We start from the raw sequence: 12,427 nt of genomic DNA, 5'->3' as shown, positions 1-12,427 counted from the left end.
GTCCGCTGCGTTATGCTAATTAGTTTGAGGCGATGATTACGCTCCCAGATCCGGGTTTGAGAGTCACAAGAAGTTAAACGATTTTAAAAACATTACAATACATTCACAGATTTCAAAACACACCGTGTGCCCTCAGGCCCCTACTCCACCACTACCACATACCTACAGTACAGCATCCATGTGTACTGTGGTAGCAGAATTACAAGAGTATTTTATAATGTTTATGCACCAAATTGTTGTTTTATGAAATAGAGCAAGGTTCTTAGAACTTTCTCTGTTTTCCTTTCCGAGTTAACTGAGAGGAGTCTTTTGATTCTTGGGCTGGCAACTGTTTGAGAGATGGCTTGGTGAGGAAAACCAAACAGCTACATTCCATTCTATGATTAGTGTTGCATGTGAGACATATGTCTCCGGTCTGATTGGGCCGGCATTGTGTGTGTGACTCAAGATAGCCTGAAGGAATAGAACAGACATCTCATTGTTTGTTCTCATCCTTGCATCTGGGAAATAGCACCAGAGGCATATGACCACAGGACTTGAACCCAAAGTGGCTTATGGTGGTCTCCAATCTATATGGATGGGGTGGAACCAGCCATGATGAAGCATTCTTGGTATCAGCTATATAAGAAACAGCATGATCTGTAAAAGGTAAGCCACTGTTGGGAAAACCAGTCTCATTATTGCATTATTGCAATAATTCACCTATATTGAAAAAAGATGATTGTTTGAAGAAATTACAAAGTCTCTCACTTGATTACAATATTCCACCACAGTACATGTGTGTTTAGTGCATATGTTATCGTGTGTGTGTATGCATGTGTCTGTTTGTGTTGCTTCACAGTCCCTGCTGGTCCCTAAGGTGTATTTGTATCTGTTTTTAAATCAAATTTTACTGCTTGCATCAGTTATTTGATGTGGAATAGAGTTCCATGTAGTCATGGCTCTATGTAGTACTTTATAAGTTTCTTATAGTCTGTTCTGGGCTTGGGAACTGTAAAGAGACCTCTTGTGGCATCTTTGAGAAAAAACACTTCATATCGGAGTTGTGCCTGTTGTTCACACGTGTATAGTCCTCACATTCACTAGAATGATCCCATCTGATCTTGCCTCCACCTGAATGCCTACTATTTTTTAAGACAGTGATTTACATTGTTAGATCGGACAATAGAGTATCTGGTCAATATATTTGAAAGTCTGTGTTGCAGAGGAGAGTGAGAGGTCAGTGTGATTTCACTTCCTGGTGAACTCTCACTTATACATATTTGTTTAAGAAAAACTCAGCAAACATTTAGTCAACCTTTTTGTTCACTATTTAGTGACGGACATTGTACATTGCACATTCAAAAGAAGAAGTAAAAAGAACCAGGAAGTGACATCACATTGATCTCTCACCTCTCACACTCTGCTGCCAAAATGGAAGCCACATGTGGCAGCAACCCACACCTGGAAAGAAGAAGTTGGTGTCACGTGTGCCTATACAGTTTAGAAAGTTTGACAGCAGTTTTACATGGCGGTAATGTGTGATACTTGGCTGGGGCCTTCATGTTGGAAATGGCAGCAAGTAGTGTGAACGAAAAATACAAAATGGAGAAAAGTTTGGAGAAGCAACAGCTGTGCTGTAATGTGAACAATATGGGTGTCAATTCTGATGATATGGAGCTGGAGGAATAGGGTCAAAGACCCGAATGGTCTGTAGTGGAAAAATATAGGAAGAAGAGATATCATGATACTGAAAGCAGTGGACCATCTAGTAAAGGAAGCATAAAGAGGGCCAAGGTAGGACGCAAGAGTAATAATGTGTTGGAGTGTAAAGTCGTGATGGTGTTTGATTAGACCACAGGGCATCATTTACACCTTATCTGACTAACCAATGCCATAGAGAAAGAGATAGGTGAAGTCAAACTAGCCCGGTTCATTGGAAAAGGTAGATTGCACATGTTTTGTGGTAGTCAGGCTCAGCAAGGGAAGATTCTGCAAATGGAAAAGCTTAATGGGATTAAAAAGATTAGAAGCCATGTCCCTGGTGCTTACACTAGGTTGAGGCCAGACATCACTGGGGTCCCAATATCTATGTCCATAGATAATATTAAATAACATGTGAAGGGAGGCAGAGTGATTCAGGTAAAAAGCTTGATCAGTAGGAAAAAGGGTCAAAGAAGTGAAAGCTTATCAGTGCTGCTGAGGTTTGTGAAGATTTTTGCCTGGAAAAGTACAGATAGGATTCCTTAGTTTCAATGTCAGAGAATTTGTCCCATCCCCATTGCGGTGTTAGTGTTTTAAATGCCAAAGAATGGGATGTGTAATTACTCAGTGTAAAGGAAATAAAAATATGTGCCAAATGTGGAGGCTAACATGATTTTGGTGAATGTGGGAGCATAGTGCAGCATTTGGTGGATTTCAGGTGCAGATAGAGAGTCTCAGAGATATAGAATCAGTCACAATGTATCATATTTAGAGGCTGTTAAACAGACTGGTGGAACTACAGTCGGACTGATGGAGCTTCCATGGCTGCTCCTGTAATAAGTGGACATACTGTCAGGGCTGGTGCTTCTGCTGGTCCTGGCATGATTTCGAGACCTGTTCAGAAATCTTGCGATCATGAATGTGCTGTGTCAAAAGAAACTTTGATAGTGAATAAAGTTAACTTCATGGCTTTCATTGGTAAGGTTATGAACACGACTTGGGTTGTGGAAAGCAGAAATGCCAGGTCTAAGCTTATAGTGGAAAAGTGCAAAATAGTTATTGGCGGTAACAGGGCCTAGCTAGCCATCTAGCTAGCTAGCTACATTAGCGAATGATGTGAAAATTCTATCTAGCTTTGTCATGAGGCTTAGAGAATGGTACAGTGTTAAAGCTAATTCCCTGCAATTATACACATTTTGCTATTATGCGCTGTCTGGGGGCCCCCCTACCTCCAGCCTACTTTCTGACACAAAATGCAATGATGTATACTGAAACTATCACCCAAAATAAAAACATTGCGCTTCAATACAGTGGCAGCTTCAATACAGTGGCAGTTTCAATACAGTGGCAGCTGCATTCATATAGACGATAATTGCCATAGTCAGTAACCGTAATGAATGTTCACTGAATTATTTGTTTTCTGCTATTTAATGAAAGACTGGACCTGTTCCTATAGAAGAAGCCTATTTTAATTGTTAATTTCTTAACTTTTCAACATACTTTTTGAAAGCTAGCTTTTCGTCCATTCAGATGCCCAGATATATAAGTGGGGACACGATCCAAAGTACATACGCATAAATACATAGATACATTTTTACGTGATTTGGGAAATGATAAATGTTGTTTTACCTGCATTAAGTACCAATTTCAGTTTAACAAAGGCTTGCTGTCTGGCAATAAAGGCAGATTAAAGCTCTGACAGAGCCTGGCCAGCTGTGGGGGAAATAGCATAGACCACAGTGTCATCTGCATTCGGGTGAATGTATTTATAATATTTTTTACAGATAAACCAATATTGTTCATGTAAAATAAAAATAAAAAACCAAGAATCGATCCCTGTGGGACACCATTTATTATGTCCAGAAAATGTTTCTCCATCAGTAAATGTTCAGTCCTTTAAATAATTTTCAGCCTACACACAGCCTGGTCCAGGCCAATAGATGAAAGCCTCTGAATGAGTAATGAGTGATCCACAGTGTCAAAGGCTTTAGACAGGTCAAGAAAAAAGTGTTTTTTCTTATCCAAACTATTAATACGAACATCATTTAAAACCAAAGAAGTAGCAGAGATGGTGCTGTGACCTGGTCTCAAACCTGACTAGTGTATAGGGTTGCAAAGCTAACGGTAGTTTACCAAAGTTACTGGAATCTTCAGTAATTCTAGTAATTAACAGAAAATCTAAGGAACTATCATCATTTTGGTAATATATACTTGAAAAACCTAAAAAAATGTATTCATATATATACTATTCTTTTTTTAATCTATCTCCATATTGTCAATTAGTTAATTGTAGATATACCGTATGGTTCAAGAAAAAATTGCCTAATTAATGAAAAAAGCATCTAATCAAGAATGGCATTATTTTCAATTAACTCTGCAACTCTACCAACTATTGACTTTTTTTCACCACTGTCACCAGTTTGTCGGCAAAACATTGACAACAAATACAGTGCCTTCAGAAAGGATTCAAACCCCTTGACTTACTCCACATTTTGCTGTGTTACAGCCAAATCAAATCAAATCAAATTGTATTTGTCACATGCACATGGTTAGCAGATTAATGCGAGTGTAGCGAAATGCTTGTGCTTCTAGTTCCGACAATGCAGTAATAACCAACAAGTAATCTAGCTAACAATTCCAAAACTACTACCTTATAGACACAAGTGTAAGGGGATAAAGAATATGTACATAAAGATATGAATGAGTGATGGTACAGAGTGGCATAGGCAAGATACAGTAGATGGTATTGAGTGCAGTATATACAGCCTTGCGAAAGTATTCGGCCCCCTTGAACTTTGCGACCTTTTGCCACATTTCAGGCTTCAAACATAAAGATATAAAACTGCCTGGTGTGTTCCTTGTTCTTCATGATGCTCTCTGCGCTTTTAACGGACCTCTGAGACTATCACAGTGCAGGTGCATTTATACGGAGACTTGATTACACACAGGTGGATTGTATTTATCATCATTAGTCATTTAGGTCAACATTGGATCATTCAGAGATCCTCACTGAACTTCTGGAGAGAGTTTGCTGCACTGAAAGTAAAGGGGCTGAATAATTTTGCACGCCCAATTTTTCCGTTTTTGATTTGTTAAAAAAGTTTGAAATATCCAATAAATGTCGTTCCACTTCATTATTGTGTCCCACTTGTTGTTGATTCTTCACAAAATAATACAGTTTTATATCTTTATGTTTGAAGCCTGAAATGTGGCAAAAGGTCGCAAAGTTCAAGGGGGCCGAATACTTTCGCAAGGCACTGTACATATACATATGAGATGAATAATGTAGGGTATGTAAACATTATATTAGGTAGCATTGTTTAAAGTGGCTAGTGATATATTTTACATAATTTCCCATCAATTCCCATTATCAAAGTGGCTGAAGTTGAGTCAGTGTGTTGGCAGCAGCCACTCAATGTTAATGGTGGCTCTTTAACAGTCTGATGGCCTTGAGATAGAAGCTGTTTTTCAGTCTCTCGGTCCCAGCTTTGATGCACCTGTACTGACCTCGCCTTCTGAATGATAGCGGGGTGAACAGGCAGTGACTCGGGTGGTTGTTGTCCTTGATGATCTTTATGGCCTTCCTGTGACATCGGGTGGTGTAGGTGTCCTGGAGGGCAGGTAGTTTGCCCCCGGTGATGCGTTGTGCAGACCTCACTACCCTCTGGAGAGCCTTACGGTTGTGGGCGGAGCAGTTGCCGTACCAGGTGGTGATATAGCCCGACGGGATGCTCTCGATTGTGCATCTGTAGAAGTTTGTGAGTGCTTTTGGTGACAAGCCAAATTTCTTCAGCCTCCTGAGGTTGAAGAGGCGCTGCTGCACCTTCTTCATGATGCTGTCTGTGTGGGTGGACCAATTCAGTTGGTCTATGATGTGTACGCCGAGGAACTTAAAACGTACTACCCTCTCCACTACTGTTCCATCGATGTGGATAGGGGGGTGTTCCCTCAAGTCCACAATCATCTCCTTAGTTTTGTTGACGTTGAGTGTGAGGTTATTTTCCTGACACCACACTCCGAGGGCCCTCACCTCCTCCCTGTAGGCTGTCTCGTCGTTGTTGGTAATCAAGCCTACCACTGTTGTGTCGTCCGCAAACTTGATGATTGAGTTGGAGGCGTGCGTGGCCACGCAGTCGTGGGTGAACAGGGAGTACAGGAGAGGGCTCAGAACGCACCCTTGTGGGGCCCCAGTGTTGAGGATCAGCGGGGTGGAAATGTTGTTGCCTACCCTCACCACCTGGGGGCGGCCCGTCAGGAAGTCCAGTACCCAGTTGCACAGGGCGGGGTCGAGACCCAGGGTCTCGAGCCTGATGACGAGCTTGGAGGGCACTATGGTGTTAAATGCCGAGCTGTAGTCGATGAACAGCATTCTCACATAGGTATTCCTCTTGTCCAGATGGGTTGGGGCAGTGTGCAGTGTGGTTGAGATTGCATTGTCTGTGGACCTATTTGGGTGGTAAGCAAATTGGAGTGGGTCTAGGGTGTCAGGTAGGGTGGAGGTGATATGGTCCTTGACTTGTCTCTCAAAGCACTTCATGATGACGGAAGTTTTAGCTCGTTTAGCTCAGTTACCTTAGCTTTCTTGGGAACAGGAACAATGGTGGCCTGGTTTCATAATGGATTAAATCAAAATAAACATCTCACCCATCTACACACAATACCCCATAATGAAAGTGAAAACATGTTTTTAGATTTTCTTTCAAAACGACTGAAAATGAAATACATAAATATCTCATTTACATAAATATTCACACCCCTGAGTCAATACATGTTAGAATCACCTTTGGCAGCAAATACAGCTGTAAGTCTCTAAGAGCTTTGCACACCTTGATTGTACAATATTTGCACATTCTTTTATTTTTTTAATTCTTCAAGTTCTGTCAAGTTGTTTTTTGATCATTGCTAGAAAGTAATTTTCAAGTCTTGCCATAGATTTTCAAGCTGATTTAAGTCAAAACTGTAACAAGGTCACTCAGGAGCATTCAATGTCATCTTGGTAAGCAACTCCAGTGTAGATTTGGCCTTGTGTTTTAGGTTATTGTCCTGCTGAAAGGTAAATGTATCTCCCAATGTCTGTTGGAAAGCAAGACTGAACCTTATCCTGTCACGTCCGTTGAATAAATAAGTGTACCAAGGCCAAAATGAAACTTACAAAAACAATAACGATTTAACGAACGTGCAAATACATAGTACACACATGCACTAACTCTAAACAATATCCCACATCGCAGATGGGAAAAGGGACATACTAAGTATGAGCCCCAATTAGAGGCAACGGTATTCAGCTGCCTCCAATTGGGAACCAGACTCAAACACCAACATACAACTCAAATAACTAGAAACCCCCCCTAGTCACACTCTGACCTATTACACCATAGAGAACCCCGAAGGCTCTCTATGGTCAGGGCGTGACAGTTTCTCCTCCCCATTCTCTGTGTTTGATTGGTGTTTTTGTATCAATTAGTTTGATTTTGACTGTGTTTCATTGACTTCAGTTTGTGCTGTCATCGTCATCTCCTATGTCATTACACATGGGTGACGGGCTCAAAGAGTTGGTCACTAAACCTGTTCCTTAATCTGATTAACAAGACTTAGAATGTTACCTCGATTCTTGTCCCACATATTCCACAGATTTTTTTACACCATGTTTAGTGACAACCCACTGGGCACAAGCGTCAATTCAATGTCTATTCCACGTTGGTTCAACATAATTTCATTAAAATGACATGGAAACAATGTTGATTCAACCAATGTGTGCCCAGGGGGAATGGGTTTTCCAATTGGAAAAGTTTTGGCAACTTCCTCCCAAAATGTGAAATATGTATTGCCATTGAAATAGCATGATAATCCCAAAATGTATTTACTTTCCCTCCCATTTTTTGTGAGTCTTAACCAGTGATGGGGAGTAGTGAAGTAGATGTAGTTCAACTAGCAATTGAATTGTATTTTCATGTAACTTGGTGGTAGTTGAACTAAATTAATATCTTGGTTGTGTATTCAGTAGTTAATTACTTTGTGCCATGTAATGTAATAGCTAACTACAGGAACTACACGCTACTTATTTTGCAAATAGAAGAGAAAATACAGTGGCAAGAAACGGTATGTGAACCCTTTAGAATGACCTGGATTTCTGCATAAATTGTTCATTAAATTTGATCTGATCTTCATCTAAGTCACATCAATAGACAAACACAGTGGGCTTAAACTAATAACACACAAATTATTGTATTTTTCTTGTCTATATTGAATACATAATTTAAACATTCACAGTGTAGGTTGGGAAAAGTATGTGAACCCCTAGGCTAATGACTTCTCCAAAAGCTAATTGGAGTCAGGAGTCAGCTAACCTGGAGTCCAATCAATGAGACGAGATTGGAGATGTTGGCTAGAGCTGCCCAGCTCTATAAAAAACACTCACAAAATTTGAGTTTGCTATTCACAAGAAGCATTGTCTGATGTGAACTATGCCTCGAACAAAAGAGATCTCAGAAGACCTAAGATTAAGAATTGTTGACTTGCATAAAGCTGGAAAGGGTTACAAGAGTGTCTCTAAAAGCCTTGATGTTCATCAGTTCACAGTAAGACAAATTGTCTATAAATGGAGAAAGTTCAGCACTGTTGCTACTCTCCCTAGGAGTGGCCGTAAGGGAAAGATGACTGCAAGAGCACAGCACAGAATGCTCAATGAGGTTAAGAAGAATCCTAGAGTGTTAGCTAAAAACTTACAGACATTTTTTGGAACATGTTATCTTAGAGGCACTAGGTCACTTGACCAAGGAGCTATTGAAATTTTACATTTTGAAAAATTAATGTAAAATCATGTGAGATGAAAATGGACAAACTAAAGGGTGCGCAATATGTATGCCCACTGAGTGTACATTCTAAACCTTGTTTGAAGTCACTAGATCACATGACCAAGGAGCTATCAGCTGGACACCAAGTCCGCATCCAACAACTATTATGCATAATTATGGAAGAACCACGTTATTAATGACAGCATCATTTTAGGTGGTAAGATGACTCTTTCAGTTAGAAGCATTCGAGTTTGGATTTGTGCACCCATGAAAACGGTTTTCAGCCCGTAACATAAGAGGACACAACATGTTATGTAGTTACACTGCATTTCTGAGATCTCCATACAAAAACACAGTTGGACAGCTAGATCCAGGATTCTTACATGGGTCAAGTTCACTGTCTAATTGAACAGATTCCTGCTTAATCAAGGTTTTTATTGCTAACTTACAAAGCATTACATGGGCTCGCTCCTATCGATCTTTCTGATTTGGTCCTGCCGTACATACCTACACTTACGTGCCTCCTTATTGTCCCTCGAATTTCTAAGCAAACAGCTGGAGGCAGGGCTTTCTCCTATAGAGCTCCATTTTTATGGAATGTTCTGCCTATCCATGTGAGAGGATAGGTCCAAGTCTGTCTTTATTGAAGACTCATCTCTTCAGTAGGTCCTATGATTGAGTGTAGTTTGGCCCAGGAGTGTAAAGGTGAACGGAAAGGCACTGGAGCAACGAACCACCCTTGCTCTCTCTGCCTGGCCGGTTCCCCTCTCTCCACTGGGATTCTCTGCCTCAAACCCTATTACAGGGGCTGAGTCACTGGCTTACTGGTGCTCTTCCATGCCATCCCTAGGAGGGGTGTGTCACTTGAGTGGGTTGAGTCACTGACGTGATCTTCCTGTCTGGGTTGGTGCCCCCCCCTTGGGTTGTGCCGTGGGGGAGATCTTTGTGGGCTATACTCGGCCTTGTCTCAGGATGGTAAGTTGGTGGTTGGACATATCCCTGTGTGTGGGGTTATATCTGGCCTGTTTGGCCCTGTCCGGGGGTATCGTCGGATGGGGCCACAGTGTCTCCCGACCCCTCCTCCCGACCCCTCAGCCTCCAGTATTTATGCTGCAATAGTTTGTGTTAGGGGGGCTAGGGTCAGTCTGTTATATCTGGAGTATTTATCCTGTCTTATCCGGTGTCCTGTGTGAATTTAAGTATGCTCTCTCTAACTCTTTTTCTCTTTCTCCCTTTCTCCCTTTCTCTCGGCGGACCTGAGCCCTAGGACCATGCCTCAAGACTACCTAGCCTGATGACTCCTTGCTGTCCCCAGTCCACCTGGTCGTGCTGCTCCTCCAGTGTCCACTGTTCTGCCTGCGGCTATGGATCCCTGACCTGTTCACAGGACGTGCCAGCTGTCTCAGACCTGTTTTCAACTCTTTAGAGACCGCAGGAGCGGTAGAAATACTCTGAATGATCGGCTATGAAAAGCCAACTGACATTTACCCCTGAGGTGCTGACCTGTTGCACCCTCGACAACTACTGTGATTATTATTATTTGACCATGCTGGTCATCTATGAACGTCTTGGCCATGTTATGTTATAATCTCCACCCGGTTCATCCAGAAGAGCACTGGCCACCCCTCATAGCCTAGTTCCTCCCTAGATTTCTTCCTAGGTTCTGGCCTTTCTAGGGAGTTTTTCCTAGCCACCATGCTTCTACTCCTGCATTGCTTGCTGTTTGGGGTTTTAGGCTGGGTTTCTGTACAGCACTTTGAGACATCAGCTGATGTAAGAAGGGCTTTATAAATACATTTGATTGATATAATGACAACTTACACTGCCATAAATGCAAGGCCAAAAAGTAATGTTTTATGTGACACGATTTTGGACAAATCCATGAAGACACCAATAGGGCTGTGGCAGTCACAGAATTTCTACACATAGCCTACAAGACACTGACGCAGGAACATCTACATTTTAAAAAGTCTAATAAATCCATGTCATATAGCCCACACTTTCACAATGAATCCATTATTTCTCTTAGACAAGTCTAAAGAAATATATTTTATCCAAACGATTTGAGAGAGAGCGCACATGCGTCTATTCTGTGTTGAGCGGTTAACAAAGAAATAGGTACTCTGTAAGGGCAATTTCTGTTAAACCTTACTGATGCTTGTATACTACAAGATCTTTCTTTAAGCTTAGTTGCTTAGGCATAAATGTTTATATTGTTAAAGAAGCTAGATCATATAAGATAAATGTGTATGCATTAGTATAGGCCTGTTTTAATTTGTGTGTGTGTAGTATAGGAACCTACCTAGGGAAGTAGGTCCCCATTGTCTGATCTGGGCCCACAGCCAAGAGCTGACCAGAGCGACCAATGGTATCCTGTTAGTCAGAAGAGAATGAACTGATTACTCTTAATCTACTGAAAACAGAGCAAAGTGTTGTATCCTGGGCACCAGTGATAAAGATGTTGTCCTGGTATTAGCTTGTTGCTGGGTGAAAGATTCATGATTGTGTATGTGTGGGTGTGAAACCATCTATCAACTTGGCAGACAGCAAAAGGCGCTTGCTGGCAAATGTATGAGGAACTAGTGATTTTCCTGTTGCTCTGACACCTATTGTCCTTTTTCCTCACTAGAAGATTAGAATAACCAGCAGTTGCTACAGGACGAGACAACCAAATTCTGTACCTTTTTATCCCAGTTTAGCCCTTTTTCTCCACGCACATACAAAGATCATGTGTTTTGTATATGTTTGCATGAGACAGCCTGACTATATAAGGTTCCTGTATTTCTAGTGTCATTTGGGCTCTCGGCCTTCCACCTCAGAGTGGAGGACTGACCAGCTGCATTATTGCAATTCTTATTAAATAAAGGTTGATTGTTTGAAGAAATGACAGTCTCTCCTCATTAATTAGAATTTCCATGACAACTCCCAGTGGTGACCCTTCGTGTAGGGCAGAGGGTATTTTTTTCCAAGCTTAAAAGGATAAACATTCAACATTGGCCATGCTGTCAATCCAGCATGACTTTTGCCGCTCTCAAAACAACTGGAAACTCAGAACTAGGAAATCTCAGACTTCAGTAAGTTCAAGACAACTGGGAACTCAGAAAATACGAGCTCCAACTGGGAAAATACAATTTGAACGGTCATCCAACACGGAATTTCAAGTCAGGAACTCGGCCTCTTTCTAGAGCTCCGACCTGAAGATCACTAACATCATGATTTGACCTTGTTTTTTCCCAAATTTCCAGTTGTCTTGAAAGCACCATAAATTCAGAGAATGCCAGACATTGATGACAAAGGTTGATGACATAATCTGCCCACAAAGGACCGCCGCACCACCTTCCTGTTCAAGTGAGGACAGCACAACAAGGTGAGTCCGTAAATTTATTGTATGCTGCTGCATAAATTATGTAATATGCCAGCGAGATATGTATACTGTAGCTAAGAAAGTAATGCTAAGTGTATGTTGGGTAGTAAGCTGTTAGTAGCCCATGTGACTCACCATTTTCCCCTCATAATTTAGCCTACTGTTCTGACTTGTTTGTGCACATGTAGCCTATAGCCTGTTTTAGAGAAATTTCATAATCAAATATTGTAAGAGATTTAATTGTCTGCTTACATGCCTTTTTGTATTTATCCTACGGTTCTGACTTGGTGTACATGGAGAATACTGTAAGAACGGCTCATGTTCTGAATTCTGTCGCTGTACATTTCAAAAGTGTTGAACAAATAGTTATATTGACTACGTCCGTCCTAGCTCGCTCATTAATATCTTAATAGATATTATGGATTGCCTCTTATCCGCTCGGCGTCCTCTTATACCATAGTTTGTACATCTCAATTGCCAGTAGAAACTACATTCATATCAGCCTTGTTTTTTAAAAAGGCAGTAAATGAGGCTGAATGAACTGTTTCGCTGCCAGACAAGGCTCCACTGATAGCCAGGTGTAACA

The 12,427-nt window shown here is 41.3% G+C and overlaps 1 long non-coding RNA gene across 1 annotated transcript; it reads left to right on the top strand.

The window, feature by feature from the left end:
• The first annotated feature begins 1,483 nt into the window (after positions 1-1,483).
• On the top strand, positions 1,484-11,361 carry LOC149982913 (uncharacterized). The gene is made up of 2 exons (XR_016496746.1): positions 1,484-1,776; positions 9,739-11,361. It is a non-coding gene; the product is annotated as an uncharacterized LOC149982913 (long non-coding RNA).
• The last annotated feature ends 1,066 nt before the right edge of the window (positions 11,362-12,427 follow it).

This window comes from Oncorhynchus mykiss, chromosome 6 (assembly GCF_057628025.1).
Source record: "Oncorhynchus mykiss isolate SJ-2025 chromosome 6, ASM5762802v1, whole genome shotgun sequence".
Classification (NCBI taxonomy): domain Eukaryota; kingdom Metazoa; phylum Chordata; class Actinopteri; order Salmoniformes; family Salmonidae; genus Oncorhynchus; species Oncorhynchus mykiss.
The sequence above is the reverse complement of the archived record's forward strand: the minus strand, read 5'-3'. Positions and strand labels throughout refer to the sequence as shown.